The 14414-nt window shown below is 39.6% G+C and overlaps 1 protein-coding gene across 6 annotated transcripts in view; it reads left to right on the plus strand.

Moving 5' to 3' along the window:
- The first annotated feature begins 4166 nt into the window (after positions 1-4166).
- LOC133640975 (dystrobrevin beta-like) overlaps positions 4167-14414 on the plus strand; it is a 72845-nt gene continuing 62597 nt past the window's right edge. For 5 of the 6 annotated variants that reach the window (XM_062034721.1, XM_062034723.1, XM_062034724.1 and 2 more), the window contains exon 1: positions 4167-4448. The gene's annotated coding sequence lies outside the window, so the exon portion shown is untranslated. The remainder of the gene's footprint in view (positions 4449-14414) is intronic. The other variant, XM_062034725.1, reaches the window with a different exon arrangement.

Genomic DNA, 14414 nt, shown 5'->3' on the forward strand with positions numbered 1-14414 from the left:
TCCTCCGGACCAAAGAAGAAAAGAACCATTGTTATAGGCGCAAAGTTGAAAAGCCAGCATCTGTGATGGTATGGGGGTGTATTAGTGCCCAAGACATGGGTAACTTACACATCTGTGAAGGCGCCATTAATGCTGAAAGGTACATACAGGTTTTGGAGCAACATATGTTGCCATCCAAGCAACGTTACCATGGACGCCCCTGCTTATTACAGCAAGACAATGCCAAGCCATGTGTTACAACAGCGTGGCTTCATAGTAAAAGAGTGCGGGTACTAGACTGGCCTGCCTGTAGTCCAGACCTGTCTCCCATTGAAAATGTGTGGCGCATTATGAAGCCTAAAATACCACAACGGAGACCCCCGGACTTTTGAACAACTTAAGTTGTACATCAAGCAAGAATGGGAAAGAATTCCACCTGCAAAAGCTTAAAAAATTGGTCTCCTCAGTTCCCAAACGTTTACTGAGTGTTGTTAAAAGGAAAGGCCATGTAACACAGTGGTAAAAATGCCCCTGTGCCAACTTTTTTGCAATGTGTTGCTGCCATTAAATTTTAAGTTAATGATTATTTGCAAAAAAAATTAGTTTCTTAGTTCGAACATTAAATGTTTGGTATTTGCAGTCCATTCAATTGAATATAAGTTGAAAATAATTAGCAAATCATTGTATTCTGTTTTTATTTACGATTTACACAACGTGCCAACTTCACTGGTTTTGGGTTTTGAAGAATTTATTCATCCTTTTTTATACACATTTTGGAGAGCACTTAAATTTGGTTGTGTATGTTCTTGTACAATGACAATAATGCTTGTAACTAACTAAATCTAATCGTGTCAATATTTTATTTTATTTATTTTCTTGTTACATTGCACCCGTTTGCTCTTTTATTCCACGTTTTATGTTTTTTTGGTTGTAGTATTTTCAAAATAGCCCCCGAGCCGCACTTTGGACATTCCTGCATTCAACTTTTAGCACACTTTTGCAGGCTTATTATATGTACAGTCGTGGTCAAAAGTGTACATACACTAATAAAGGGCATAATGTCATGGCTGTCTTGAATTTCCAATAATTTCTACAACTCTTATTTTTTTGTGATAGAGTGATTGGAGCACATACTTGTTGGTCACAAAAAACATTCATGAAGTTTGGTTCTTTTATGAATTTATTATGGGTCTACTGAAAATGTGACCAAATCTGCTGGATAAAAGTATACATACAGCGATATTAATATTTGGTTTCATGTCCCTTGGCAAGTTTCACTGCAATAAGGCGCTTTTGGTAGCCATCCACAAGCTTCTGGTTGAATTTTTGACCACTCCTCTTGACAACATTGGTGCAGTTCAGCTAAATTTGTTGGTTTTCTGACAAAACAAAAATTTAGCTGTTTGGCCACAATACCCAGCAATATGTTTGGAGGAGAAAAGGTGAGACCTTTAATCCCAGGAACACCAATCCTACCGTCAAGCATGGTGGTGGTAGTATTATGCTCTGGGCCTGTTTTGCTGCCAATGGAACTGGTGTTTTACAGAGAGTAAATGGGACAATGAAAAAGGAGGATTACCTCCAAATTCTTCAGGACAACCTAAAATCATCAGCCCGGAGGTTGGCTCTTGGGCGCAGTTGGGTGTTCCAACAGGACAATGACTCCAAACAGATGTCAAAAGTGGTAAAGGAATGGCTAAATCAGGCTAGAATTAAGGGGCGGCATGGCGTAGTGGGTAGAGCGGCCGTGCCAGAAACCTGAGGGTTGCAGCTTCGCTCCCCGCCTCTTACCATCCAAAATCGCTGCCGTTGTGTCCTTGGGCAGGACACTTCACCCTTGCCCCCGGTGCCGCTCACACCGGAGAATGAATGATGAATCAATGAGTTGTAAAAATGAATGATGGGTTCTCACTTCTCTGTGAAGCGCTTTGAGTGTCTAGAAAAGCGCTATATAAATCTAATCCATTATTATTATTATTAAGGTGTGGAGGGGGGCGTGGCCTGCGGGCCTGCAGAGAAGCGGGGTGTGCCGGGACCGGCCTCGAAATCAGCGACAGGTGCGTAAATGGCCCACCTGGGCCTGGTTATCTAATCACCTGTCGCTCTGTTAAAAGGCAGCCGGGAGGAGAGTGGTGGTTGGAACTGGAGGGGAGCTGGAGTGAGAGCGAAAGCGTGACGGACAGAAAGACAATTGCTGAAAAGCAACACAGAGACTTTATTTGGAAAAAATAATTATATATTGTGAACCTGAACCGGGCTCTCATGATGATGATTGGTGGTCCGAAAAACCCCCTGGTGGGCAACCTCCACATAAGGTTTTAGAATGGCCTTCCCAAAGTCCTGACTTAAATGTGTGGACAATGCTGAAGAAACAAGTCCATGTCAGAAAACCAACACGTTTAGCTGAACTGCACCAATTTTGTCAAGAAGAGTGGTCAAAAATTCAACCAGAAGATTGTGGATGTCTACCAAAAGCGCCTTATTGCAGTGAAACTTGCCAAGGGACATGAAACCAAATATTAAAGGCCTACTGAAACCCACTACTACCGACCACGCAGTCTGATAGTTTATATATTAATGATGAAATCTTAACATTGCAACACATGCCAATACAGCCGGGTTAACTTATAAAGTGCAATTTTAAATTTCCCGCGAAACTTACGGTTGAAAACGTCTATGTATGATGACGTATGCGCGTGACGTCAATCGTTGAAACAGAAGTATTCGGACACCATTGTATCCAATACAAACAGCTCTGTTTTCATCGCAAAATTCCACAGTATTCTGGACATCTGTGTTGGTGAATCTTTTGCAATTTGTTTAATGAACAATGAAGACTGCAAAGAAGAAAGCTGTAGGTGGGATCGGTGTATTAGCGGCTGGCTGTAGCAACACAACCAGGAGGACTTTGACTTGGATAGTAGACGCGCTATCCGACGCTAGCCGCCGACCGCATCGATGATCGGGTGAAGTCCTTCATCGCTCCGTCGATCGCTGGAACGCAGTTGAGCACGGGTGTTGATGAGCAGATGAGGGCTGGCTGGCGTAGGTGGATAGCTAATGTTTTTAGCATAGCTCTGTGAGGTCCTGTAGCTAAGTTAGCTTCAATGGCGTCGTTAGCAACAGCATTGTTAAGCTTCGCCAGGCTGGAAAGCATTAAACGTGTGGTTACAGGTCCATTGTTTAATAGTATTGTTGATCTTCTGTCTATCCTTCCAGTCAGGGGTTTATTTCTTTTGTTTCTATCTGCAGTTAAGCCCGATGCTATCACGTTAGCTCCGTAGCTAAAGTGCTTCGCCGATGTATTGTCGTGGAGATAAAAGATACTGTGAATGTCCATTTCGCGTTCTCGACTCTCATTTTCAAGAGGATATAGTATCTGAGGTGGTTTAAAATACAAATCCGTGATCCACAATAGAAAAAGGAGAAAGTGTGGAATCCAATGAGCCCTTGTACCTAAGTTACGGTCAGAGCGAAAAAAGATAAGTCCTGCACTGCACTCTAGTCCTTCACTCTCACGTACCTCATCCACAAATCTTTCATCCTCGCTCAAATTAATGGGGTAATCATCGCTTTCTCGGTCCGAATCGCTCTCGCTGCTGGTGTAAACAATGGGGAAATGTGAGGAGCCTTTCAACCTGCGACGTCACGCTACTTCCGGTACAGGCAAGGCTTTTTTATCAGCGACCAAAAGTTGTGAACTTTATCGTCGATGTTCTCTACTAAATCCTTTCAGCAGAAATATGGCAATATCGCGGAATTATCAAGTATGACACATAAAATGGATCTGCTATCCCCGTTTAAATAAAAAAAATCATTTCAGTAGGCCTTTAACATTGCTGTATGTATACTTTTGACCCTGCAGATTTGGTCACATTTTCAGTAGACCCATAATAAATTCATAAAGGAACCAAAAGTCATGAATGTTTTTTGTGACAAACAAGTATGTGCTCCAATCACTCTATCACAAAAAATAAGAGTTGTAGAAATTATTGGAAATTCAAGACAGCCATGACATTATGTTCTTTATAAGTGTATGTAAACTTTTGACCACGACTGTATAGTTCAAGCAGTATTTATTTAAGTGTTATTAGTAATACAAGAGTGCGGAATGAGCCGGTGTCACATTAATGAAGTTAGTGTACTATTGAAAGGCATTGGGGTGTGAAATAGGTTGTGGGGGCAGGCTAGGCTGCAACAAGGGGAGGGAATATGGCGCTGGAAAGGAGTGACTTTCTGGCAACAAAAAAAAACATCTTCTACATCATTCAGTACAGTGAGCACCGGTGTAGGGCGGGCAGGCAGCCGCTACGGAGGCATGCTTCTTAACTACGGACATAAAAAGCCCGACGACCGTGACATGATTTAAGCAGGAAGAAACGAACGGAAAAGGACCTAAAAGTGAAAACCGCTGTTGGAAGTCTGAAGCTTCATGTTTGTGTGTTAATACCTGTCGACACCAACCCCCTGTAAGTACATTCAATTCGTTTTAAACAAAACCCAAAAATATATATTCTAATATGTGCGGTTTAATTTAAATTATGAGCCAACTTGTAATGTTTTGTTAGTTGAACATGGAGTTCGTCAACATGGCCGCTAATGTCACACACAGCGACGCAACAACACAACTAAATCACTTCTTTTTGATTTTTTCCCCCCCGTTTGAATGTTTCTGAGATAGTTTTTGCAGTTAAACCGGAGTCCCCCTCCCTTGCCTGTGTGTAACTTTACTCCCAAAGTCATGCCCACTTATTTGAACTACATCACGGCTGCTGTTTGACTTCACCGAGGAACGTTAGTCGCATTCAAAAATGTGACATTTTTACCTTTGCAGGCTTATCTACAATCATTTTGTCATGTGGAGCAACACCTAAAACTACTTTTTTCAATCCTAACTGCCCAGTGCTTAAAACGGCGTAGTCACTTTTAAGCCAAATGATTAAAACGGCTGCAGTGTGTACAATGTAAAAGGGAATGTGTGTAATTAGACTACTAGGGGTTGTGTGACATTTGGGGGTCAACAGGAAAACTAAAAGGCTTTTTGGGGGTGTTCTCACAAACTGTTGAGTGTAGTTGGTATTGTAAACAGGAAACAACACATTTCATTATGGTGGAACGTTTAAGTTCCTGTTAGAATAACAGTCTGAAAAAAATATATTGTAAAGGCCTACTAAAATGAATTTTTTTTATTTAAACGGGGATAGCAGATCCATTCTCTGTGTCATACTTGATCATTTCGCGATATTGGCATATTTTTGCTGAAAGGATTTAGTAGAGAACATCGACGATAAAGTTAGCAACTTTTGGTCGCTGATAAAAAAAGCCTTGCCTGTACCGGAAGTAGCGTGACGTCGCAGGTTGAAAGGCTCCTCACATTTCCCCATTGTTTACACCAGCAACGAGAGCGATTTGGACAGAGAAAGCGATGGTTACCCCATTAATTTGAGCGAGGATGAAAGATTTGTGGATGAGGAACGTAAGAGTGAAGGACTAGACTGCAGTGCAGGACGTATCTTTTTTCGCTCTGACCGTAACTTAGGTACAAGGGCTCATTGGATACCACACTTTCTCCTTTTTCTATTGTGGATAACTGATTTGTATTTTAAACCACCTCGGATACTATATCCCAGAGGTGTGGACTCGAGTCACATGACTTGGACTCGAGTCAGACTCGAGTCATGAATTTGATGACTTTAGACTCGACTTGACAAAATGTAAGGAGACTTGCAACTCGACTTAGACTTTAACATCAATGACTTGTGACTTCACTTGGACTTGAGCCTTTTGACTTGACATGACTTGCTACTTTCCCCAAAACCTAAAGCTTAAAAAGTTTATTGGGAGCGCTCTATAGCTTTCATTTTGTACGTGTCTGTCTATCTGTCAGCGTGTGTGCTGCGTGTCAGCGTGTGTGCTCTCAGTACAACAGCCAATCAAATGAGATCTACATTGTTTTCATTACAGCATTGATCCAATCAAATTGCAGGACAACCACTGAACAAGAGTTGTCAAACAACGCGCCAGTGAGAAAGATTTATACCAAAGTTGGTTTCGTTCGGGTATAAAAACTACGACTTGGTCAACGAATTGCCGTATGCAAATCACGCAGTTCGAATATTACAGACTGAGACGCAACAACTTCCAACTTCGTTCGACAATTGAAGTTGCACTAAGAAGGGTAAGTTTTGAATGTAAGATAACGTTTATTGGCTAAGTAACGTGACTTTTATTTGCTGTGTAGTTAAATAAGTGAGGCTGTAAACTCACTGCTAACGTCATAACCATAGACATCTTATAAGGGTACACAGCATCGAGCGCTACTGCCATCTTGGAGTGGTGATCCGCTCCACTCAGTGCAATTCATTTGGCAGGAGCAATGAACTGTCAGCGCATTTAATTCATTTTACCTCACTGAATACCACTCATTTTCGCGCACTTTTTTGTCATACGTGTAGCTATGATAACGGACACATGTTTTATTATTCATAGTTTGCTTAACAGTAATAGAATATTCTTATACGCTATAAGTGACCAGACGTCCGAGATTAAAACTGGGAATATAATCCCAGAGAAGGGGGGAAAAAACGGTCAGCTATTTTTAAATGGAAGAAACAATATGATTACGTTACTATGCTACACAAACAATGTATGAATACATTAGATATCTATATATCTTATAGACCGTATCTCTGTTGCTGCAGCAGCAGAGAGTTTATTCTGTCGTGACACTTTGTATTGATATTTTGTATTACATTCTTCCCTTAAATGATCATGTTTACAGTGATTGTTATATATGTATTTTTTATGTATGTCGCTTTGGATAAAAGCGTCTGCCAAATACTTAAACATATATAAACACCTGAAAGTCTTTATATCAGCTAAAACCACCAATCTGTTTCACTGGATTCAGAATGAAACCGAATTCTGTTTTACCCAACAATGTATTTGAATATTGTTACTTGAAGACTTATTCCTGGTTACAATTATACTGTTAAGAAAGTATTGTCTTATATTTTGCCTAAAATGAGAATGCATCATAATCAATGGCGGCTGGTGAATTTTGTTTTAGGTGGGGCAGAAAGTTTGTAAACCAAACCCCTGTAGGGGCGTCATCCTTCCCCAGAAGATTTATTTGTGATTTTCACATACAAATATTGAAGATCTTTGCTCCTTCTCAACTCTGTGGTAATGTTATTTTCATAAAATACAACCAATAGTACATTAAAGGCCTACTGAAACCCACTACTACCGACCACGCAGTCTGATAGTTTATATATCAATGATGAAATCTTAACATTGAAACACATGCCAATACGGCCGGGTTAACTTATAAAGTGCAATTTTAAAATTCCAGCCACACTTCCGGTTGAAAAACTCCTTTGGATATGATTTATGCGCGTGACGTCACAAAATCCACGGAAGTGGTTGTACCCCATCGACCCGATACAAAAACCTCTCGTTTTCTTCGACAAAATTCCACAGTATTCTGGACATCTGTGTTGATGAATCTTTTGCAATTTGTTTAATGAACAATGGAGGCTGATTAGGCGTATTAGCGGCTAAGTACAATACTTACAGCAACACAACAAGGACTACTTACTACGCCTAGTCGATGCTTGCCGCCAAACCCACGGATGAAGTCCTTCGTCGCGCCGTCGATCGCTGGAACGCAGGTGAGCACGGCTGTTGATGGGAAGATGAGGGCTGGCTGGCGTAGGTGGAGCGCTAATGTTTTCATCATAGTTCTGTGAGGTCCGGTTGCTAAGTTGCTAAATTAGCCTTAGCGTCGTTAGCAACAGCATTGTTAAGCCTTACCAGGCTGAGAATTTTGAACCGTGTAGTTACATGTACATGGTTTAATAGTATTGTTGATCTTCTGTCTATCCTTCCAGTCAGGGGTTTATTTCTTTTGTTTCTATCTTCATTTGAGAACGATGCTATCACGTTAGCTCAGTAGCTAAGTGTGCCACCGATGTATTGTCGTGGAGATAAAAGTCACTTTAAATGTCCATTTCGCGTGCTCGACTCTCATTTTCAAGAGGATATAGTATCCGAGGTGGTTTAAAATACAAATCCGTGATCCACAATTGAAAAAGGAGAGAGTGTGGAATCCAATGAGCCAGCTTGTATCTAAGTTACGGTCAGAGCGAAAAAAGATACGTCCATCACTGCCTCTGTAATCCTTCACTGTAACGTTCCTCATCTACGAATCTTTCATCCTCGCTCAAATTAATGGGGTAATCGTGGCTTTGTCGTTCCGAATCTCTCGCTCCATTGTAAACAACGGGGAATTGTGAGGAATACTAGCTCCTGTGACGTCACGCTACTTCCGGTACAGGCAAGGCTTTTTTTATCAGCGAGCAAAAGTTGCGAACTTTATCGTCGATTTTCTCTACTAAATCCTTTCAGCAAAAATATGGCAATATCGCGAAATGATCAAGTATGACACATAGAATGGATCTGCTTGTCCCATTTAAATAAAAACAATTAATTTCAGTAGGCCTTTAATGTTAAATCTTACTTGTGAAAAGTAATCCCCCGATTCCTATTTTCAACAGTCCGCTCATTTGAGCAGGAAAACGCTGAACACCAGCCCGGCATCTTTGTTTTCTACCTGTCAACTGTCAGTTTAGCATCTTTGTTTTCTACCTGTCAACTGTCAGTTTAGCATCTTTGTTTTCTACCTGTCAACTGTCAGTTTAGGCTGCTCGCCGGCTCCTCATCACCACATCAAGATGCAAATTGCTCGCGTCACAGCAACCAATATTGCGTCTACTTATAAGATGTTTATGGTTATAACGTCATTTCAAACGCGGCAATATGTTGCGTCCACTGCAGTTTGCTACCTTATTCATACTTTTTGTCAAGTGATTTTTTAAGCAGGGTTGCATGAGGTACCTATACATAACGTTACGTTAGTCAATGTATCACACACAGTAACATAACGTTAGACGGCGGTCAGCAGCACCGCGTATTTTAGCCACCTACAAAAAGACAAACATAGTCAAATAAAGGTCAGTTAAAATATATACTATATTAAGAATATGTGTACATATTGCATAGGGTCCTGACATCTAAAAAGTACAACTCTGTTCATTGTTATGTTCATGTATTTGTTATGCTTTTCATGTGTACGCACACATCAACACACACACAGTATGAGATGAGATCAATGAGATAAGGTAAGAACAGAATAGAAACTGCTGTGGAACCAGTTACAATGCAATATGCCATGGAAATACAATGTTAACACTTTTGTACAAATAAGTACAGTTGCACTTGTTTTTGCAAATGTGTTTATTCTGTAAAGGAATGAGTTAAATGTTTAAAATTGTTTAAACTATTAAAATGACTGGTTAATAGTGCTATTATGAAGTGCAATGTCAGCACTATTTTCTTTCCTGCTATTTCAAATGCACTTGTTTTAATAAATAAATACAGCGGTTTAAAAGCATACACAATCTGTGTAAATATATTAGTCTGTGGTTAAAAGGACTTGAAAGGACTCGAAACTCAAAATGCAGGACTTGTGACTTGACTTGAGACTTTCCAGTCTTGACTTTGGACTTGACTCGGGACTTGCCTGACTTGACTCGGGACTTGACTCGAGACTTGAGGGCAAAGACTTGAGACTTACTTGTGACTTGCAAAGCAATGACTTGGTCCCACCTCTGCTATATCCTCTTGAAAATGAGAGTCGAGAACGCAAAATGGACATTCACAGTGACTTTTATCTCCACGACAATACATCGGTGAAGCACTTTAGCTACGGAGCTAACGTGATAGCATCGGGCTTAACTGCAGATAGAAAGAAACCCCTGACTGAAAGGATAGACAGAAAATCAATAATACTATTAAACCATGGACCTATAACTACACGGTTAATGCTTTCCAGCCTGGCGAAGCTTAACAATGCTGTTGCTAACGACGCCATTGAAGCTAACTTAGCTACGGGACCTCACAGAGCTATGCTAAAAACATTAGCTATCCACCTACGCCAGCCAGCCCTCATCTGCTCATCAACACCCGTGCTCACCTGCGTTCCAGCGATTGACGGAGCGACGAAGGACTTCACCCGATCATCGATGCGGTCGGCGGCTAGCGTCGGATAGCGCGTCTGCTATCCAAGTCAAAGTCCTCCTGGTTGTGTTGCTGCAGCCAGCCGCTAATACACCGATCCCACCTACTGCTTTCTTCTTTGCAGTCTTCATTGTTCATTAAACAAATTGGAAAAGATTCACCAACACAGATGTCCAGAATACTGTGGAATTTTGCAATGAAAACAGAGCTTTTTGTATTGGATACAATGGTGTCCGAATACTTCCGTTTCAATGATTGATGTCACACGCATACGTCATCATACATAGATGTTTTCAACCGGAAGTTTAGCGGGAAATTTAAAATTGCACTTTATAAGTTAACCCGGCCGTATTGGCATGTGTTGCAATGTTAAGATTTCATCATTGATATATAAACTATCAGACTGCGTGGTCGGTGGTAGTGGGTTTCAGTAGGCCTTTAAGCATCACATGCATATATAGTAGTACCTCAGTTTAGGAGCTTAACTGGTTCTGCGACAGAGCTCTTAACTCAAAGCACTTGTATCTCAAATCAATGTCCCCCATTGAACTAATTGCAACCATTGGTGTTTGCCCCTCCAAAACAGCACAATTTTAACATATTTAAAAAAGAAAAACAAACTTTTGGGGAAGAAATATTTTTAAAAACAATCCATCCATATATTTCTAGCTCTTGTCCCTCTCGGGGTCGCGGGGGATGCTGGAGCCTATTCCAGCTGCACTTGGGCAGAAGGCGGGGTACACCCTGGACTAGTGTTGTCCCGATACCAATATTTTGGTACCGGTACCAAAATTATTTCGATACTTTTTGGTAATTTTCTAAATCTCGCTAGTGTTACCATAGCTGAGTTACTGTGTAGAAATATGGGGAAATAACTACAAAAGTACACTTCATTCGTTAATGGTGTTACAAAAAAGATCAGTTAGAATACTACATAATGTTGGATATAGAGAACATACAAATCTTTTATTTATTGAATCAAAAATACTGAAATTCCACGACATAGTGAATTTGCAAATAGCTAAAATTATACATAAAGCAAACTATAACCTGCTACCCAAGAATATACAACAATTCTTCTCAAAAAAAGAGGAGAAATATAATCTCAGAGAAAAATTTAATTTAAAACATCTGTATGCACGTACAACACTTAAGACCTTCAGTATATCAGTATGTGGAATTAAATTATGCAATGGATTAAGCAAAGCAATCAAACAATGTACTAATACGATCCACTTCAAGAAACTCTTCAAACTTAAAGTGTTCACAAAGTACAAAGAAGAAGAACCATGATAAACATTCTGGATTTATTCCATCCATCCATTCTTTCATTCTTTCATTCTCAAAATAATCTTACTTATCTCATTATATGTAATATGACATACTTCACCAAATATTATTTGTTTATTTTTATTGTGATTACTTATGGAGTATATTGTGAATAAATTGAGAACAGGAAGTGAACAAAAGTTTTAACAACTGTTATGTAAAAGAAAAGGGGTAGGATTAAATAAACTCTGCTTCTTCCTACTCCTTTTCGAACATGTTGAAAAGTGAAACTGGAAATTGTGATGTATCGTGTGTATGCTTGCATGTTCGAAATAAACTCAAACTCAAATAATGGGGACCACAAAAAATTGCATTATTGGCTTTATTTTAACAAAAAAATCTTACGTTTTGACAAAAACTTAAATAAAATAGTGAACATACAAGACAACTTGTCTTTTAGTAGTAAGTAAGTAAACAAAGGCTCCTAATTTAACTGCTGACCTATGCAGTAACATATTGTCATTTTCCATTTTATTATTTTGTCAAAATTATTAAGGACAAGTGGTAGAAAATGAATTAATAATCTACTTGTTCATTTACTGTTAATATCTGCTTACTTTCTCTTTTAACATGTTATATCTACACTTCTGTTGAATGTAATAATCAGTTATCCTTCTGTTGTTTGATACTTTACATTAGTTTTGGATGATACCACAAATTTGGGTATCAATCCGATACCAAGTCGTTACAGGATAATACATTGGTCATATTTAAAGTACTCATGTGTCCAGGGATATATTACCTGAGTTTATAAACATAATTTAAATGAAAAAACCCCGAAATAAATATCCACCAATGCCGTTTGTTTACATTTTGATGCCGGTGAGCAACGGTGTGTAGTGAAGCATGTTTAGCTATTCTTCGTCCTGCAGGGATGATACTTGTAAGAAACGTACTTTATTCGTCGCCATGGAGGCGAGGATTAGTGATTTAGAAGTAGCTAAAACACTGCCGACTGGGGCTGGACTTTAGTCGCTAGCTAGCTAGCCATGTCTTAAAGCACCTCTTCCTGAGGGCGTTTCAGTGTTATAACTTCACCTTTATCGTTAGTTTTTAAGCCAAAATTTGTTAGTTCTCCCTTTTCTGTCTACACACCTTGTCTGATTGTAAGTACTCCGTAATTGTGCGAGAAAATGCTTGTCTGCTCGTAAACCAGCAATGACACGACGTGACGACGACGGGGGTTGTGGACCGGTACTTTTTTAGAGGCGGTATAGTACCGAAAATTAGTCATTAGTAACGCGGTACTATACTAATACCGGTATACCGTACAGCCCTACCCTGGACAAGTCGCCACCTCATCGCAGGGCCAACACAGATAGACAGACAACATTCACACTCACATTCACACACTAGGGCCAAATTAGTGTTGCCAATCAACCTATCCCCAGGTGCATGTCTTTGGAGGTGGGGGGAAGCCAGAGTACCCGACGGGAACCCACGCAGTCACGGGGAGAACATGCAAACTCCACACAGACAATACAGAGAATGTGCTACTAACAAATACTGTAGTTTTTTTTTTAGGTATTGTAATAATAATAGGGCTGGGCGATATGGCTGAAAACTGTATCACGATATGAGGGTTTTATATCTGTTGATATTGATAATTATTAATATTTTTTATGACTTTTTGAAAATAGGGAACAGGAGAAAAATATCCATCCATATTTTACCGCTTGTCCCTTTCGAGGTCGCAGTGGGTGCTATATCAAATGTAAATATTTGTTTTTGAAATGTAACACTCCTCTGATTTATAATGCCCTTATCAAGTCAGAGAGGAAAGAAAATGCCGGCACAACCATGGATAACACAAACAATTAAGGTGCAAAAATAAGGAATTTGTAAGAAATGCCTTTTAAAGTGTAACAAAAATATTCCAAAGTGTGAGAATGTAAACATTAGAAATGCAACGATTCGTCGACAATAACATTTGTCACGGACAAATTTTGTCGACATAGTCATGACGTCATCACTCGCAACCACATCGCGAGTGAAAATATGTAAAGTGTGCTAAAATTTCCTCCCATTCTTTTTAAAAATATAAATACCTTGCTCATTTTGCAAAGCAAATCTGGTTTTTATGACACTATATTTGTAGTAAGGGAGCATTTAAAGCGGAAGAATGTCGGACATCTGGAGGATGCAGTCTCAACTCTGTAAGAGAGTTAGCTTGTACCTTGCTAGCTTGCTAACAAGTGTGAGACACAGTTGTGTGAAAAATAGATTTAACTATCATTTTAGCCAAAGTCCACCAGCTATACTTTTGTCCAAATCAATTAAAAGTTTGCAATGCAGTGAAGAAAGGCACAATGACAAACGTCAATCGCACGCACGCTCTAAACATTAGGCAAGGCAACTTTATTGTATAGCGCTTTTCATACACAAGGCAGACTCAAAGTGCTTCACAGACAACAAAGTGAAATGAAAGAAAATAAAAGCAAAATCAAAATGCCGACAATAAAAATAAAAACAGTGCGGACGTTAAAAGTTAAATGATTAAAAGATTTAGCTGAAAGCTAAGGTGAACATAAAAGTCTTCAGTCTAGTTTTAAAAGTAGTCAGAGTTGGGGAGAGTCTGACATCTTCAGGAAGTTTATTCCAGCTATTTGTTGCATAGTGACTGAATGATGCGCTCCCTTGATTTGAGTTTACTCTGGGAACCGCTAACAGATTGGTCTCAGAAGATCTTAGTGATCTAGAGCAGTGGTCCCCAACCACCGGGCCGCAGACCGGTACCGATTGGTACCGGGCCGCACAAGAAATAAAAAAAATAAAAAATAAAAAAAATTGTTTTTTTTTTGGTTTTTTTTAATGAAATCAACATAAAAAACACAATATATACATTATATATCAATATAGATCAATACAGTCTGCAGGGATACAGTCCGTAAGCACACATGATTGTATTTATTTATGTAAAAAAAAATAAAAAAAATAAAGACATTCTTTTTTAAACCCCCCCCCCCCCTCCCCCCCTCACCGGTCCGTGGGACAAATTTTCAAGCGTTGACCGGTCCGCAGCTACA

Source organism: Entelurus aequoreus, linkage group LG23 (genome assembly GCF_033978785.1).
Source record: "Entelurus aequoreus isolate RoL-2023_Sb linkage group LG23, RoL_Eaeq_v1.1, whole genome shotgun sequence".
Taxonomy (NCBI): Eukaryota; Metazoa; Chordata; class Actinopteri; order Syngnathiformes; family Syngnathidae; genus Entelurus; species Entelurus aequoreus.